This window comes from Acinonyx jubatus, chromosome B2 (genome assembly GCF_027475565.1).
Source record: "Acinonyx jubatus isolate Ajub_Pintada_27869175 chromosome B2, VMU_Ajub_asm_v1.0, whole genome shotgun sequence".
Taxonomy (NCBI): Eukaryota; Metazoa; Chordata; class Mammalia; order Carnivora; family Felidae; genus Acinonyx; species Acinonyx jubatus.
Genome location: NC_069385.1, coordinates 135120936 through 135138686, shown reverse-complemented (window position 1 = coordinate 135138686; position 17751 = coordinate 135120936).

The following is a 17751-nucleotide window of genomic DNA, read 5'->3' as shown; positions in this document are numbered from 1 at the left end:
GCCTTCTGGGAGACTTATATTCATCTATATTCTTTTCAACCACTTCTTGAGAGTTGTGTTTCCTAACTCCATACCAACACTGGTTATTTTCATTCTTTTCAATTTTGTCAATCCAATAGGTCTAAACTACCTTATTATGTATTACATTTTTGCTTCTTTGATTATGGGTGAAACAGAGCACCTTCAAATATGTGTTAAACATTTGTATTTCTTTCTCTGTGGATTGCCTGTTCCTCTTTTTTGCCCATTTCTATACTGAGGTGTTGTCCTCGTCTTACTAACTGAATGATAGGAGTATGTTGCCTATAATATACCCTGCAGATATTTTCTAATTGTTTACTTTTGACTTTGAGTGCATTTGCTTAATCTTTCCATTGCTGTTGAAATCAGATCAAAATAATCATGTGGAGAGGCGGGAGTGGAAAATCGGAAGAAGATGTGACTGTGGGAAAAAATAATTCAGTGCTTTCCCTTAGTGATTAAATGACCTAAAGGAAATACGTAGGAGCAATGTGAAGCTGTATATCTGGCATGAATCTCATTTTATTAAAAAAAAGTACAAATTTGTATTTTACATCAGTAAATGACTGAATCTTTAAACTCTAAAAAGATGAAAAAATAAAGGATACTTTCTCTTCCAGAAATGATTTTATTTGTTTAAGAGAGAGAGAGTGCACACAAGCAGAGGAGGGGCAGAGAAGAAGATGGAGAGAGAGAGAGAGAGAGAGAGAGAGAGAGAGAGAGAGAATCCCAAGCAGGCTCCACACTGTCAGTGCAGAGCTTGATGTGGGGCTCAAACTCATAAATCATTAGATCACAACCTGAGCCCAAGTCAGACGCTTAACCAACTGAGCCACCACCCAGGTGCCCCTCTTCCAGAAATGATTCTGATTTCTCTTCAGAGAAATGCCGGCTGGGGTCTAGAAAGGAAAATGGTCTTGGAAAGAGAACTTTGCTACTTTAGAATTAATGATAATAACCACTGGAAATACTTCACAGTTTAAACAAGTTTCTCCAACATCATCCCTTTTCTCACAGATGAGGCTAGTTAAGAACGGCATTTGTTCCAGAATCATTTGTAAGTATCTACTCTATGCTAAGTGCTTCTGGAAAAGGAATAACTCTTTGCCAATTGGCAGTGAGGGCAAGAGCATAATGAAGTCAGGTATTACTCTGAAGTGCGTGGGCCCAGTAACTACAGAAGAGTCAAATAGCACAGCCCTGTGAGGATACTGAACACACAGGGGCAGGGCAGTGCCTCCAGAATGCTAGAGACAGGTGTGGAGGGATGAAGGACTGAGTCTACTGCAAGGATCCGAGCAGTCTTCAGAAGAGGCAATCTTCAAGCTGACTTTGGAGAGAAATGTAGTCAAATTATCCAGACGCTAAGAAGGCAGATTTCAAATAGTTCAGAGGAAAGATAGATACGATTGCAAAGATCAGGAATTCTGGAAGCACTACCATGTTCAAGATACTCTGCTAAGTGGATAGTTTGAGATACAAAAATATAAATAGTGAGAACGCTCTATACACAGACCATAAAATGATAAAGAGTACAGGAAGCAGCACATTGGTACCCATGGTTTCAGTATCGGCCAAGCTCTGATGTGACTCCTTTTTTTATTTTTTTCTTAATATTTTTGATGTTTATTTTTGAGACAGAGACAGAGGGCAAGCTGGGGAGGAGCAGAGAGAGAGGGAGAGGGAGACACAAAACCAAAGCAGGCTCCAGGCTCTGAGCTGTCAGCACAGAGCCCAACGTGGGGCTCGAACTCACGGGACTGCAAGATCATGACCTGAGCTGAAGTCGGTCGCCTAACCGACTGAGCCACCCAGGCACCCCTGATATGACTCCTTTTCAAATAAGATGTATTTTCAAGCTACAATAATAATGGCTCTCGCTTACGTGGCCCTTTTCACTTTCCAAGCTCTGTTTCAAGCACCTTACATGTAATAGCTCATTTAATCCTCTTAACAGCCCAAGTCTCCCTTTTGCATGTAAGGGAATCGAGGCACAGAGAGTTTAAGCCACTTACCCAACCAAGGCTGTTTAGCTCACCCGGGATGGGGTCGAAATTTGAACCTGAGCTGAGATGTGAACCCAGCCACTCAGACTGCATCATTTGTGTTCACGATCACTATTCTCCAAGCGGATACATATATTGAGCGTTTACTATGTTGCAGGTCTGTGCTAAGCACTTAGATGTTTAATCTCAACTGCCCTACTCTGTGAGGCTATGGGGTTGATACTCTAATTCCCCCACCTTTAATAGATGAAGAAACTGGGCATTAGAGTTTATTTGCTTGCCCAGGGTTCACAAAGGAAGAAGAGGGGCAGAAATTTGCACCCTGGGAGAATGACCCTGGAGAGAGCCAGAGCTCATAGCTTGATCATGGAAGTATACGCTGCAGAAGGGAAGGAAGGGATGGTCTCACGGCCGTTGGCACTGGACCTACGCACCTGCTGTTACAGTACCCCCAAACCCCAAAGCAAGTGAATATTCAAAGAACCGTCAGTAAGCATGAGGAAGGTTGCAGGATCTGGAGGTGACAGATTTAGATAAAAGGAAACTGGAGGGGAGGGGGGCGCCTGGGTGGCTCAGTCGGATAAGCGTCCAACTTCAGCTCGGGCCATGATCTCGCAGTCAATGAGTTCAAGCTCCGCGTCGGGCTCTGTGCCGACAGCTCAGAGCCTGGAACCTGCTTCGGATTCTGTGTCTCCCTCTGTCTCTGCTCCTTCCCCGCTCCCACTCTGTCTTGCTCTGTCTCTCACAAATAGATCAACATGAAAGGAAACTGGGGAAAGGGGCATATGAATGTCCTAATTTTCTCAAGAGCTGTCAAAGAGAGAAGGGACTTATTCCCCCATGGCTTCAGAGGTGGGAATGAAGAGGGGTTTTCCAAGAGTAAACTCATAAATGGAACAGAGTTGTGAGTCCCTTGGTGCCAGAGATTTTTGAGAAAAAGCTGGGGAAAGAAAATGTCAGCAAGTTTAGAGAGGGGAATTCTGCATTGGAAGCAGAGCTGGTGTAAGTTGCCTCTAAGGTCACCCTTCTGTTAGCTTATGGAATCTTAATCATCTTCAAACATACTCAGTGCCTTTTAAGAAAATTAATATATGACCAAGTGGAGACACGGGAAGTTCCTTCAAAGCTCTCCAGCCAGCGTTCTCTTAGCTAGTGGTTGCATGTTTTTAGCAACGCCTTGGTGCATGGGGTTCATAATCACGATCCTCAGGAAATAAAAGTGCCTTCCATATTTGTTTTAATTTTTTTTTTTAATGTTGATTCAGTTTTTTGAGAGAGAGAGAGAGAGAGACAGCTTGAGAGGGAACGGGAGACAGACGGAGATATAGGGAGACGCAGAATCCATAGCAGGCTCCAGGCTCTGAGCTGTCAGCACAGAGCCTGACGTGGGGCTCGAGCCCGGGAATTGTGAGATCCTGACCTGAGCCAAAGTTGGAGGCTTAACCGACCGAGCCACCCAGGGGCCCTACTAACAGCTCACTTTTAACCAGTGATTAACCTGGATGACCCAGGCTCTACCTGTGACAAACAGCAAATGTTCTGGAACAGTCCCTCAAGGAGAAGAGTGACTGAAGCAGTTTCCCAGAGGGAACCCAGAGGCAGCACCGCCCCTGTCCATTTCCTCCACTGGCCACGCCCAGGTCCCAGGGATTATTATCTAAGTGTCGGCCCGTGGGTTATTTAGCTGTTTCGGGGATCGGAACACTCCGGCTTGTGAGTTCGACCGCCAGGAGCTTCCAAAACACAGCTAGTGCTCACCATGCGCGTGGTCCCCAAAGCACAAAAGGTTTCTTCTTCCTTAGGATTGCCTGATGGCCTGGGCGTGGATACTAAGAGAGAGATGGTGACACCAGCTTCAAAGGTAATCCCCACCGACCCCAGCAAGATGCCCCAAATAGAATTTTTCCCGAAGGCCAGTAGTTCATTTGGCTCAGAGAGCTTCTTTTATTTATTTATTTATTTATTTTTTAAAAAATTTGTTTTTACGTTTATTTATTTTTGAGACAGAGAGAGACAGAGCATGAATGGGGGAGGGTCAGAGAGAGAGGGAGACACGGAATCTGAAACAGGCTCCAGGCTCTGAGCCATCAGCCCAGAGCCTGACGCGGGGCTCGAACTCACGGACCTCAAGATCGTGACCTGACCTGAAGTCAGACACTCAACCAACTGAGCCACCCAGGCGCCCCTTGACTCGGAGAGCTTCTAACGCCACTGTCTGCTTTGAGAGGGGAGGGGGGCGTGCACACAGCCAGAACTGTGCACTTCAAATCCCTACGTCGTTACCTTTCCTACCTGGCTGCTCTCACCATCACCTATGAACTTTGAGGACTCACCCTGTTAGGGCTGGCTGGTCGCACAGCACTCTGTCGTCACTCCACTCCTGGGACTGGCCTGGAGAAATCCTTTCCTGTGCCCCCGGAGGGAACGTGAGCCGCCCCAACGAGAGGAGCCCGATGGCCTGGATGGGGGGCGGGGGGCAGAGTGGGCTTGCTGCTGGGTCCTCTGCCACTCCAGGGCCGGCTCTGCCGTCGCACGGTTGTGCCAGGGCTCTGCACACACAGCCGTGCTCCAGGGAAGATGCGGTGGCCTGCAGACCTGTGTCCTGGTCCCAGGTCTGCACTTTCTGGGTGGTCCCGGGGCTGTGCGGCGTATTTCTTCAGCTGGGACGCAAGAGCGATAAGCACTCCCTGGCTGCAACGTGGAGACTAAAAGGGACAAATGGGTACGGAACACCTTTGCGAGCTGAGAAACGCGCCACCATGGAAAACAAGTGATGCGCAACCTTCAAATGGAAGGAAATGGGGACACACACTCCACGGCGGGTGAACCTTGCCGTTCCGCAAGTGAAAAAAACCAGTCCCAAAAGAAATCGCTCCCTGTGGCTACCCATTCAGGCAAGGAATCAAGAAATAAATGCCTGGATGAGGAGAAAAATGTTCAAAGGAATATTCCAGTATTCCAAAATCTCTCATGGAAGTCTCTTGTAAATTTCAGAGATGCCGGGCAATATAGAACGGAAAAGGAGTGGGGCGCCCGGGTGGCTCAGTGGGTTGAGGGTCCAACTCTTGGTTTTAGCCCAGGTCATGATCCCAGGGCCGTGGGATTGAACCCCACGCACTGGGATCTGCACTGAGTGTGAAGCCTGCTTAAGATTTTCTCTCTCTCTCTCTCTCTCTCTCTCTCTCTCTCTCTCTCTCTCTCTCAAAGCTAAATATTTAAAAAAAATCTTTTTAAAATGGTTAAGATAATAAATTTCATGTTATGTGCATTTTACCACAACTTAAAAAAAAAAAAAAAATAGGAGCACATCACGTGCTCCCAGAGACCCTTTTGTTTGAGAGCAGTTTCCGAGACTTACATACGCTGAACACTCGATCAGAGTTTCTGGAATTGAAATACTATCGGCTGCTTCAACCTCTCCCGGAGGGACGTCAGCGAAGGAAAAGTTTTCCAGCCAGAGAAGAGAGCTCTGACTGGATGATGAAGAAATCTCTGACGACAAAGGGAGAGCGGGGCCCTCCAAGCGCCAGGAAGCAAAGGACAAGGGCTGGGACCACCACCGAATCCCTCAGCTTCCGGGGTTTTCTACCTCTGCTCCTGTTACCTCAGCCCTCCTCATCCACAAGACAGACTCCCGGGAGCAAGGAGCAACTTGCTCCTGCCAAACAGCTGGAAAGACGCCACAGTCTCCTGCTTCGTGAGGGTCCTTTCTTTGGTCCCCTCCCCGCCCCCTCAGCAGACCTCAGCGCCTCCTTCACGGAGAACGGACAGACCCCCCTAAGTCAACCCCCTAAGTCACCAACTTATCTGCATAGGAACCTTCCCTCTGGCCTCCAGAGGCTCTTGATGACATGGCTTGAGCCAGGGTCAACCCCAGGCAGCCACGCTTCCGCTCCTGAAGCCAATGGTACCTCCCGGCCCTCACATCTGCAACCACCGTCCATCCTCTCTGCGTTCCTCAGCCTCTCTTCTCTCTGTTGTTACAACATCTCGGCCTCCTGGACTTCCCCGTAGCTCTCAGACCTCCAGGCTACTGGCCCAGCCATCTCGGTGCTAACAAATCTCCTGCCCGGATTCCACTTCTGAACCGTGGACTCTTTTGTACCTCAGAGCCTGTTGAGGCTGGCCATTTGAGGCCTTGAAGCAGCTCCTGGTACTCTGATTCTCCTGACATTTTCAATGAGTAGCACCACCCGCCTCCCAGGTGCAAAAGCCGGGACCTCGAAGTCACCCATAGCTTTCCTTCCCTCACCCCCATATCCGAATCCAATTATTTGTATCTCCTGAGTGCCTGTAGGATCCACTGGCTCCCTTCAGCCACGTCCCCACTATCTGCTGTGGCCTGTGTGGGTGCAACAGTCTGACACGGCTCCAGCCGGAAGCCTCTGTTTGGGGCAGGGGCCCAGCAGCTGCCACACTGACCCGGGACTCCTGCAGAGTCCTTACGTACAAAGGTTCCTGGCAGGGTGAAGAGCAACCAACACAGGACAGAGAGGGAGCTGGGGCTGGCAAGGGTGGGGAGCCTTAGGGGCCTGGACCTGAAGGGAGCTGCTTTTCGGTATCGCTAGAGAGAGAGTGACAGCTTGGAGAAGGGTCTGCCAGGCGGGAGCTTGGCCACAGTTGGGAAGACAGCCACTACCCACCTGAGGCCACGGTGGGGAGAGACTGGGGAACAGATACCCTGACTTCTCCCTCTTCCCGCCCTCCCGCCGCCGGCTCCCGCCTCCTGGGGGCTGAACCCCTCGGGAAATCGGGGGGCAGGGCCGCCTATTGTTCCCGGTCCATCATCTCAGCCTATTGGGACATAGAGGATGGAGAAAGGCAGCAAGCGGGTCTGGAGAGACAAACAGAAAACACCCAGCGTATCCTCTATCAGTCTCCGTACTGCAGCTCCAACGACTTTTCTATAGCACAGATCTGACCTTGCTGTCCCTACATGTGCCCCAGGACGATGTGGGAGGCTGTTAGCATCATCCCTGCAGGGGGCTCCTGCCTAAATCTCCGGCCACACACCACCCTCCCCACCACTGGCTGTGTCCCCCACCTTGACCACTCTTCCTCTCTCTCTCTCTCTCTCTCTCTCTCTCTCTCCACTCCGCTAGTTCTGAATCTCTAGGCAATGCCTCTTGGGTCTCTGCACCCCTTTCCCTACCAACTTCTTCCACTGGTCAGTTGTCACTTCAGTGGTGGCCTCCTCCAGGCAGCCTTCCCTAACCATCCACGTATGGGGTTGAGCACCCCCCACCCCCGCCAGGACTCAGCTGTCTTCCTTCGCACCCCTGCAGAGGCACATGGTACTCGCCCATCAAACATTCTTGGTTTTGCCTATTTAGTGTCCATTTCTCCCAGAGACCAGAAACATACGAAAAGCAAAGACCAGCAGCCCCAAGATTTGCACCGCACCTGGCATGGAGACTTTCGCTTCATATCTGCGGAGTCCGTGAATGCTTACGAAAATCCTGTGACATCGATATTCTTCTCTCATTCTTTCTATAACCGAGGACACTGGGATCTGGAGACGTTGAATGACTTGTCCAAAGTCACAAAGCTGGTTCAAGATGAAGCTCAAATTCCTTGCTGGGGGTCCATCCTACCTTCCTAGGTGGTCTACCAAGGATGCCAATGGGCTACCAGAAAACTGTGTTGTTGCTTTGCCCTGATATGCCCCAAGTGCCCAGAAGGCTAGGCTCCTTTGCCTACAAGTATCAGCCCCTCTTCCGCAAGAAGCCCACAGGATGCAGCCAGCAGTCTCCAAGTTTCCTTCTTTCTGCTGGTTTCTCTGGCAGCAAGTCAAGAAGCAAGGGCCGATCTGGGGAAACAGTGTCAGAGAGTTTGAGTAGGAGCATCGTAAGAGCAAATGAATGCTCTTTCTGGAAACGTGAGAGAGAATGAGAGAGCAAGAGAAACAGAGAGAGAGAGAGAGAGAGAGAGAGAGAGACTGAGTCACTAGAACTCCGTGTCCCGACTCCCAGAGTTAGTCCAACCACATGCCTTACCCAGCAGAGCTATTTTTACATCATACCTGCCTTATGCAAAAGTCCAGTTCCCCTTGCAACAGATATGCATACTCTTGATTTATTTTCTCAAAACATATGAGGGCTGACATCCGGGACGGCGAGACGTCGGGGGGGGAACGCTGAGAAGCAAACGCAATACCACCTATTTTGTGTGTGTGTGTGTGTGTGCGTGTGTGTGTGTGAGTAGCTCCATCCCCCGCTTCTCCTTCTTCTCGTTGAATGCAGACTGTTTAATGGAACAACTGCAGGCTTTCATCCGAGGGAACAAACAGCGAGCAAGGCTGGCTCTCAAAACACTAGTAGGATGTCAACATGGGAGCTTCGGAGAAATTCTTCTTGAAGAGTACTTAAGTCAATAACACCGGGAAATGGAGAGAGCGCGGGCTCTGCTGGAGTGAATGTGCCTCTCGTCGAATAATGAGAAGCACAGAGTGCCCTGCACTTTCCGCTCGCCAAATGAGGGGCTTTGAGTGCTTCAGAAATGCACCAAAGCCTCCTGGCACTCCCGTTAAAAGGAAAAGGGGTCATTATGTCCATTTGATAAATGGGGGGGCAGAGAAAGGCATCAGCGCCTTGCCCCAGTTCACAGCACAGGGTGGAAGAGAAGCTCTCCTGACCTCCACCTGCTCCTACCTGGGGAGGGTCTTCCCGGCCCTGATGGGGGGGATCATTGGCAGGGGGGTGACATTGACCTGGTGACATGGTGTGGCCCCGAGCACCCCACTTTTCCTAGAAAACTCACGGGTGCCAGAGCCTCCCCAAAGGGGCAGCGGAAAGACCTAAGTCCGTTCTGATACGAGGCAGAGTGGAAAATCTACTTAAACATAAATGAATGGGAGCGCCTGGGTGGCTCCGTCGGTTAAGCATCCCGAGTCTTGATCTCAGCTCAGGTCACGATCTCACAGTTTGTGAGCTCGAGCCCCGCATTGGGCTCTGTGCTGATGGTGCAGAGCCTGCTTGGGATTCTCTCTCCCTCTCTCTGCCCCTCCCCTGCTTGTGCATGCTCTCACGCATGTGCTCGCTCTCAAAATACACAAATAAACTTAAAAAAAAAGTATAAAAAAATAAATCCAGGACCACAGCAGCAAAGGCTTGGGGCCCCATCAGCAGACGGAGGCAGCTTTGGATGCGTGGCCCCCTTGAGAGGAGGGCTGTGGTCTTAGGTTCTGCTCCTCCCTGGGGGATCTCTGAGGACTTCCTGTATGGAGCCCTTCTAAAACATGGGATTCTAAAGTCAATTGTGCTTAGGGCTTTAAAACAAACCAGGGGGCCCTGAATGGAGCACGCTCCATAATTACACGATGCTGCTGTGAGTACCTCGGGGAGGGAATCAGGCCGAGTTGATTGGTGTCCCAGTGCCTAGTGGGTGTGTGACTGAGTGAGTGAGGGAAGGAGGGAGGGGGGAGGGAAAGCAAGGGAAGAGGGGGAGAGAGAGGGAGAAGAAAAGGAAGGAAGAGGACAGGGCAGGGGTGGGGTGGAGAAGGGAGGCAGGGAGGAGGCTGGAGGGCAGGAGGGAGGAAAGGAGACCAGAGGAAGTTTTAAAACACGAAGGTGTGAGGGATCAAAGGTGAAGAAAGAATTTCCTCTTCCTTTTTCTCTCTTAGCAAAGAAGGCAAGATGGCACCCTCCCCTGCGCGTGGTGCCACCGGAAGCCATGCTCTGATCGCTGCCAGCCCCGGATCCGCTCTCCACCCTGCCCCTTTGTCCAGGGACTGGATCACCTCCCTCCTTGTCCCGTGGCTCTCCTGTGGCCAAAGTGACAGCGGTGATGGGTGATGGGTGATGGGTTCATTCCCTTGGCTGTCTCCTCACTATGGCAGTGAGGACAGGGGTCTGCCGGGGCCGCGTGGCATCCTGGGTGGCTGCGGCCTTATTCTGCACCTGCATCCACGTTCTGGAACCATCAGCCGGCCGCCTTGGGCGCTCAGGCCTGGGGCTAGTCCCGGCCCCCCGCCCTTACCCATCCCCACAAGCTGCCCACCCCTGCAGCCCTGCCCACACCCCAGTAACTAGCTCCCTTCCCCCAAATTATCTTCTGTTAAACCCTCATGAGGGGGTGAAACCCTGGTCAGAGCCCCGACTGACAGGAGCAGGACAGCCCTTCTTTGAGTGGTGACTTCCTCACCTCTGAAATGAGGACACTCCCCGGGCACTACCTGGGCAAGGTGCTCCAAGGCTAAGTGAGACCAAGTCTATTGGGTGCCACGATGTATCTGAACAAGACGACATAATTTACAAGCACGCGTGCCCTTTCTCTGCCTTTTAGAGCAAGCGCCTTGCCCCCGGGCTCTCTGCAAGAGATGAGGATTTGAGGCCAGCCTCCCAGCGCTACCTGATCTGGCGCCCTGGGTGGCCTATGGAGAAGGTGTTTTTATCAGCCCACAGAGAAGCAAGTGCCTCGTGGATAAGACGCAGGCTTAGGTAACCCCTTCCAGACCAAGGATGAAACCTGCACGCACACGGCCTCTAACTGAGCAAGGAAGGCCACGAAGGCCCGCAGGGTTTGGGAACGCTTCCCTCCTCGAGGCCACATTATGAGAAATCACTCCCTTCTGGGGGAGGGGGGCACTCGACCAAGCTTCGGGCTCTGCGGTCATAACCAACCACCTCCACTCTCCACCGAGAAAGTGTCTGAATCACTAATCATCCTTGTAAATGGGTTCATCAAACCTGCAGAGAAAAATTCAACGCATTCTTCCCGTCCACGCATTCTCCCAACGAGTATGCCCTAAGGACGCACCGCGTGTCACGGTGAGACAGAGGAAACAAACCCGAGGCGTGGCCCTGACCCTGCAGGAGCTCGAGTGAGCACAGGAAGCTCGACCCAGTAGCCCCAGCTGGTGCAGTCACTCACCAGCTGGGCACGTGGATAAAGGCTGCGGACAGGACACGTCTCACCAGGGGGTGACAGCAAGCTGTGGAAGAGGGGCTGCCGTTATCTTGATGGAAACAGAAGAACAGGGAAACCCGGGACCAGATTTGTTTTTTTAATCTTGTGTTAACGTTTATTTATTTTGAAGAGAGAGTCAGAGCACAAGTGGGGGAGGGGCAGAGAGAGAGAGAGAGGAAGACGCAGAATCCGAAGCAGGCTCCAGGCTCCGAGCTGTCAGCACAGAGCCCCACACGGGGCTCGAACCCACGAGCCGTGAGATCATGACCAGAGCCGAAGTCGGACGCCTAACCGACTGAACCCCCCAGGAGCCCCAGGACCTGATTTTTCAAGGTCATGAAGTCCTGATCTGGGACTCACTTTTCCAGGCCATGCTAGAAAGTCAGCGGATTAGTGCCCAGCCGTCCTTGGCCTGGTGCTTGCTTATTACACTCACAAAGTCGTTCTAGAAGTTGTCTCATCCACCTGCTCGGGCTCTGGGGCTTCCTTTTGAGGAGCTCACCTGTCATTGCTTCTCCATTACCCATGTAGTTGCTATGATTTTTGCTCTCGTGATTGTTGTCATAACCATAATCCGCCCTGTTCACTTTACGGAGAGCAGGTAATTGTTCATGTGGAAATGTATCTGGCGACTCTTCATCCCCCTCCCCCCATATTCAGGATCCCGTGATCGGTCATGCTTCCTGGGACTGTAAACGCCGAGACTTCAAAGAAGGAAATCAACAGAAAGCCCGGGAAGTTATGGGGTTGTGGTTTTTCTGTTTTGTTTCAAAACATTTCGTGTCATATTTTTGTGAAGCGAATCTTCCAGGCAGGGAAATAGGTTTATTGTTCGTTTCTGTACGGACGACACATTAAACATGTACACAGATCTGATATATGCATCTACTATGTGTCAGTCTCCTGGCGTGCTCAGCCCCAGGGGTAAAACAGGGGATGAATGAAGTCCCTGCTCTCCTGGTCCTGAGTGAAAGGAGGTGACAAATGAGCACGTGTATGGTGTCAGGTAGCAATGCTGAGGAGGAAAAATAAAGCAGGTAAGAAGGCAGAGAAAATGTAGGTGCTGCTTTATATAAGGTGGTTAGGGAAGGCCTCTTTGATACAGCAAAAGAGTATGGAACGCGGATTTCTGGAAGCAGAATGTCCCAGGTGGAGGGAATCATCAGTGCAAAGGTCCTGGGGCAGCAGAGGCTTGGCAGTTTAGAGGAGGAGGAAGCCCAGTGTGGCTGCAGTGGAGTGGGGAGGGAGGTGAACGGTAAGAGATGAGGTCAAAAAGGCAGTCACATAGGATCCCAGGGACCGCAGAAATGGATATGTTTCAGAGTGAGCTGGAAGTCTCCTCAGAGACTGAGCAGAACATGCTATCCTCTTATTTGAGAAGGCCCACTCTGGTACAGAGAACAGACTGGGGAACCAGGGCAGAAGCCAAGAGGTCAGTTGGGGCCACTGTAATAATGCAGTGGACCCCCAACTAGATGTGACACACATTTGATGGTTGGCATCGATTTTCCTGGACTCCCGTGAGCTGTTCTCTTTTTCTAGCCTGTGAAAACAGAGTGTCATATTCCATAGCTAACCACATAATACAGACGTTCTTAAATAGAACCCAATGTTGATTACAATTATGTTACCAATATGTTCTTTACATCGCATTCACCCAAACTAGAAGAAATACAGGATTCTTCTTTTCTCTTTCTTTCTTTTCTTTTCTTTTTCTTTTTCTTTTTCTTTTCTTTTTTTTTTTTTTTTTTCTGCATTAAAGTCCTCCTAGTAGTTAGTCTCCAATTTTTGAGCGATTGGTACGAGATCGGATTAGGAATTGAGAACTCTATTAAATGTTCTTTTCTTCCTGTAAAATTGCGTTTAATCACTGCTAAACTGCTCCTTTCAGACTTTCAAAAGTTATCCTTTAAAAGCAATGCTTGGGATGCTCATTTTCAGGGACTGAATCATATTCTGAATTACGGTATCTGAATGTTGTCAGCTCTCTCGGTGTAAAATTGTTACAGAGTTTCCACCTTAAAGTGGGTTTAAAAAAATGCAGAAGGCAAAACATGGTATTGTTAGACGTTCATTATTGTTTATGACACTCAGTGCCCCTCCCTACAGAGCATTTAATGATAATTATTCGCTTCTTGCTAACTTTGGGCTTGACCGTTTGGTTTGCTTTGGTTGACGAGATGAGAATTAAAGTGACCTGGGTGTTTTTGCCAGAACTCTCAAAGCCAACACATACATCATTATTACTCTTTCCTTCCGCCATGAGGCTGGCATGTCTCAGATGGGGCTGCCCCTTCAGCCTAGACTCTGGAATAAAACCAGCACAGAGCTGAGCCCAGGTTGCCAGGAAACTATGACTTGGGGAAGAAAAGGCCTTGTTTTTGGTAAGATGCTGAGCCCTGGGGGTTGTTACCGCAGCGTAACTATACTTACGCCGACTGATAAAGTATATAACTATATTGTACCCATTTTTACTTCGAATAAGTGAAGTCATAGAGGAGGGTCTATTTGCTGTCTTACAAATCACTGTGGCTACATTTGGACCCAGGGTCTAAAGGACCCAGAGAACACTTTAGTGGCATTTGAAAGACTTCTTAAAGTCTCAAGTGCTCTTTAATTCTCTCCAGCTCAGTTACACTTTGGGGGATTTTCTAATCCAGGAAAATCTCTGAAGGTGAAATTTCATTTGTAGACCTTCTCCTTTAATACCTTAACCTGGGGCCAGGGATACAGAAGAACCCCCACCCTTCTGAAAAGAGCACAATTTCGAAGGAAGACCCATTGGCACCAGAAGATGATAAAGAAAAGCATCACTGCCTCCTGCTGTCTTTATATACTAATAATAACCCAATGAGGCAAATATATGTATCACATGAAGAATATCAAACCATCGTTTACATGAGAATGTGCCCTAATAACCCTATACCTTTGACCCTTTACTTTTCTCATTTAACCCTAAAATTACTTTAGGGTCTACGTGCTGTAAATATAGTTTAATGGAAATGTTAGATTGTGAGTCTAATGACAGAAACTCCAAATTTCTCAGGTGCTGTGCCCTCCGGCAGACTGGATGACCTTGGCCAATGGCCTGGCCTCTATTATCCCAACCTGCCTCCCAGATCCTGGGCGGGATATTGACGAGGACTGTCAAAACCTTATCGTTTTGGGGCGCCTGGGTGGTGCAGTCGGTTAAGCGTCCGACTTCAGCCAGGTCACGATCTCGCGGTCCGTGAGTTCGAGCCCCGCATCGGGCTCTGGGCTGATGGCTCGGAGCCTGGAGCCTGTTTCCGATTCTGTGTCTCCCTCTCTCTCTGCCCCTCCCCCGTTCATGCTCTGTCTCTCTCTGTCCCAAAAATAAATAAAAACGTTGAAAAAAAAAATTTTTTTTTAAATAAAAAATAAAAAAAAAAAAGAAACCTTATCGTTTCAGAGAGTGCCCTGAAGTTCCTTCGCGATCTTCCTAACTGGGAATACGTATCAGACAATTTGTAACTCCCATCTTAGGAGTCCTCCGCGATTCACCAATGCACTTGCAACAGAAATCCAAGCTCCTTCCCGTGGCCTGTGAGGAGGGGCCTTGGATGGCTCTTCCCCATTCACTCTGGTCTCCTCCCAGTTTGCCAAACACATGAAAAACCTGTCCTATGTTAGAAACCACAATTGGCGGTTTCTTCTTCCTCGAACATTCTTGATTCTTCACCTGCTTCATTTTCCACCGCACAAGAGACCCTGCCTGAACAGCTTGGTGGGGGGGGTCCCCTGAGACGGGGTGCCAGGAGCATCGTGCTCTGAGTTGCTCACATGCCTGTCAGCTCGCGGGACAGACAGTAAAGCACAGAAGAATCAGGAGAATCCCTCCCCGCTTTGCTCAGCTAGTCCCCGAACCCTGCCTGCCGATCACGGCTGGGCCCACTCTTTGAAGAGGCCTGACCGGTGACACCAGAAAGCTCATGAATCAGAGGTGCGAGCTCCAGTTACTATCATTAACACCCCTCTTTGTTCCCCAAGTTCCCTGTCCCAATTCAGTCGCCTTCCACCTTGCTGGCAAAGCACTGTCTCTGCACCCGAAGTAAGAGATCTGCAGTCAGACGGCAAATCTTTTTATGATGGCGAGCCGAGCTCGTGTCTTCCTCCACGTGGCTGAGAACACCACCGGTATAATTTCTCTTGCATAATAGGCCTACCCCGAAGTGTAGCTATTTCAAGCCATACATGATTGTTGTCACTCTTTGTTCCCTAAAACCCACAGGGATCCTATTGTAAGTATCTCGGTTCCCTTTATTTCTGTAGGTCCTCACTCCGAGGGAGAAAAGGAGGAATTATTTTATTTCTCCCGTTTAATTTTCCAGATGCCTGGGGACCCTGCTTAGAACAATCCAAACAGAAGAAGAAAAAAAGCGTGCTGAAAAATGATCAGCCCCAATGCCTTTAGCTGGCTTTCAAGGGAAGAAAAGGCCCCTCGGTGGGCTGTGGTCCATTTGAAAGGGCTGAAGAGAAATCTCTTTTTTTCCATGACATTTTTATTCACAGCCATAGTGCCTCTCTCTACACCTTGCAGTGGCGTACCTCATGAACCAAGATGCACACACACACGCGCACACACACACACACACACACACACACACACACGTGTGCAAGCCAAAGGAGGACAGAGACTTCTTCCTCTTGTAGCGGGCAAGAAACCTCTAGAGAGCCAAACACAGGGGTAACGCCTATAAGGGGCAAAGCCAATACTCCATTCCTGAGCATTACCCAAAGCTCAGGATGTCTCCTCCTCCTTTTTAAAATGTGGCCATCATCAGTGGCGTCTCTATTTTGTGTTCACTGCATCTTCTGATTCGTTACAAAAACGTAACATTGCTGCCACTCTTACTAGTAACAACAGATAGAATTGTGGCTGCTTATGATTTGCCAGATGCCAACCATTTCACAGGCATTGTGTGACGGGATTTCTAAAATAAGCCTTTGAGGGGCGCCTGGGTGGCTCAGTCGGCCAAGCGTCCGACTCGTGATCTCAGCTCAGGTCGTGGCCTCACGGTTTGTGGGACAGAGCCCCCCCGTCCGGCTCTGTGCCATCAGCGTGGAGCCTGCTTGGATTCCGTCTCCCTCTTTCTCTGCCTGCCTGCCACTCACACTCTCTCTCTCTCAAAATAAATAAACTTAAAAATTAAATTAAATTAAATTAATATAAATTAAATTAAGTTAAATTAATATAAATTAAATTAATAAAATAAAATATAAAATAAAATAAAATAAAATAGTAAAATAAAGTAAAATAAAATAAAGTAAAATAAAGTAAAATAAATAAGTCTACAAGACAGATACGATGGTGGTGGTCATCGCTGTTAATATTATCATTCTCTGGATCATAAAACCAAGACTCAGAGATGTTAAGTCCCTTGGGCAGGGGTCTCACAGCCAGGAGACAGTGAGGGTGGGCTCCCAATCCCACTCCTCCGACCCCAGGACCCAGGCTCTTAGGCAGAAGTTCACGTCGCCTCTCTGTGGAAGCCACATCAACGATCAGAAAGCAGGGGAGCCGAAAATTCACCACTAAAATAAGACTAGAAGCAGTAGCCCTTTTACCTAACGAACCCAATTCTACCTCGCAGGCTGTCCCTCCCACTGGGGTATTGACCAGGACAACGTCCCCAAACCTTCTTCTCGTTTCCTGGTAACACCGTAGCCCCATTACGTTACTTGAGCCCCTGCCCGATCGGTACGTGGTCCGGTCTTAGAATGCAATCCTTTGGGTAATCCCCTAAAACTCACTGGCTGCAGTCCAAGAAGGAAAGTTCTTACACTGAATTCCACTCTAAATTAAAAAATATTTCAGTAGGGACCCAGCATATTTATAGTATGTGTGAATATGTGAATATCCTCCTTCCCACTTACAACAGGGATAGAAATTCTGGATGCCACAGTGGCACTGAGGCACTCTTCTCCGCATCGGTGCCGAGGAACCGAAGAAATGTCACGACGGACCGGAGAGGAACGCCGTGAGAACCAGCCGCTCTGGAGAGACTTCGGGAAAGACTCGCGCTCGTGGCTTAGTCTCTACACCCTCCACCACCAGGGTTGAAATCATTTCTACTTCATATCCGCCTAGCCGGGAGCGCAATGCAGCTCTAAATATTGGGAAAAACAGACACGTATTTCTTTGGGGGGCCTGCAAGGTGACAGCCAGGCGCAGGAGCGACACTAACGTGGTCAGGCACCTGTGCCATCAGCTGCAAAACTCACAGCAGGCGTGGGGCTCCGGGCAGCCTCCTGGAAAAAATGTGACAAATAGTCGGGCTGCGCACCCTGGGACGTACGTGCGTACCCTGATTCTGACGGGTAAGTATATTAATTATTTCTGAGGCCCGGCAGTAACTCTGAGGGCTCCTGTACCAGAATACCCAGGCGTGCTTTCTCGAATGCTCCTAAACCCCGCTCACAAACTCGCAGCTGGGTCTTTTCGCGGAGCCCATCAGACCCTGACGCCTGTCTGGGGGCAGGTGAGTGGCTTTGTTGTCTGTCCTCGCCACCCTACCCTCCCCTCTTCACCCAGTGAGCGGGTGAGGGCTAGGCTGGGGAGGCAGTGCAACTGGAAAGACAGAGCTTCGGGGCCCTGTGGACGCTCACATTGAAGAGTGCCGAGCCCAGGCCGAGTGCAGGGGAGTGGGGCCGAGAGGAGCCAACACAGAGCCGAGGGCGCCCGTCCGCGCCCCTGGACCGTTCTAGGCACTGGCAGGTGGCACAGGCCTTGAGGAGAGGGTGGGGGCGTAAAACAGACAGACGCACGGGGACAGCAGAGACGATGGACCACAGCGGA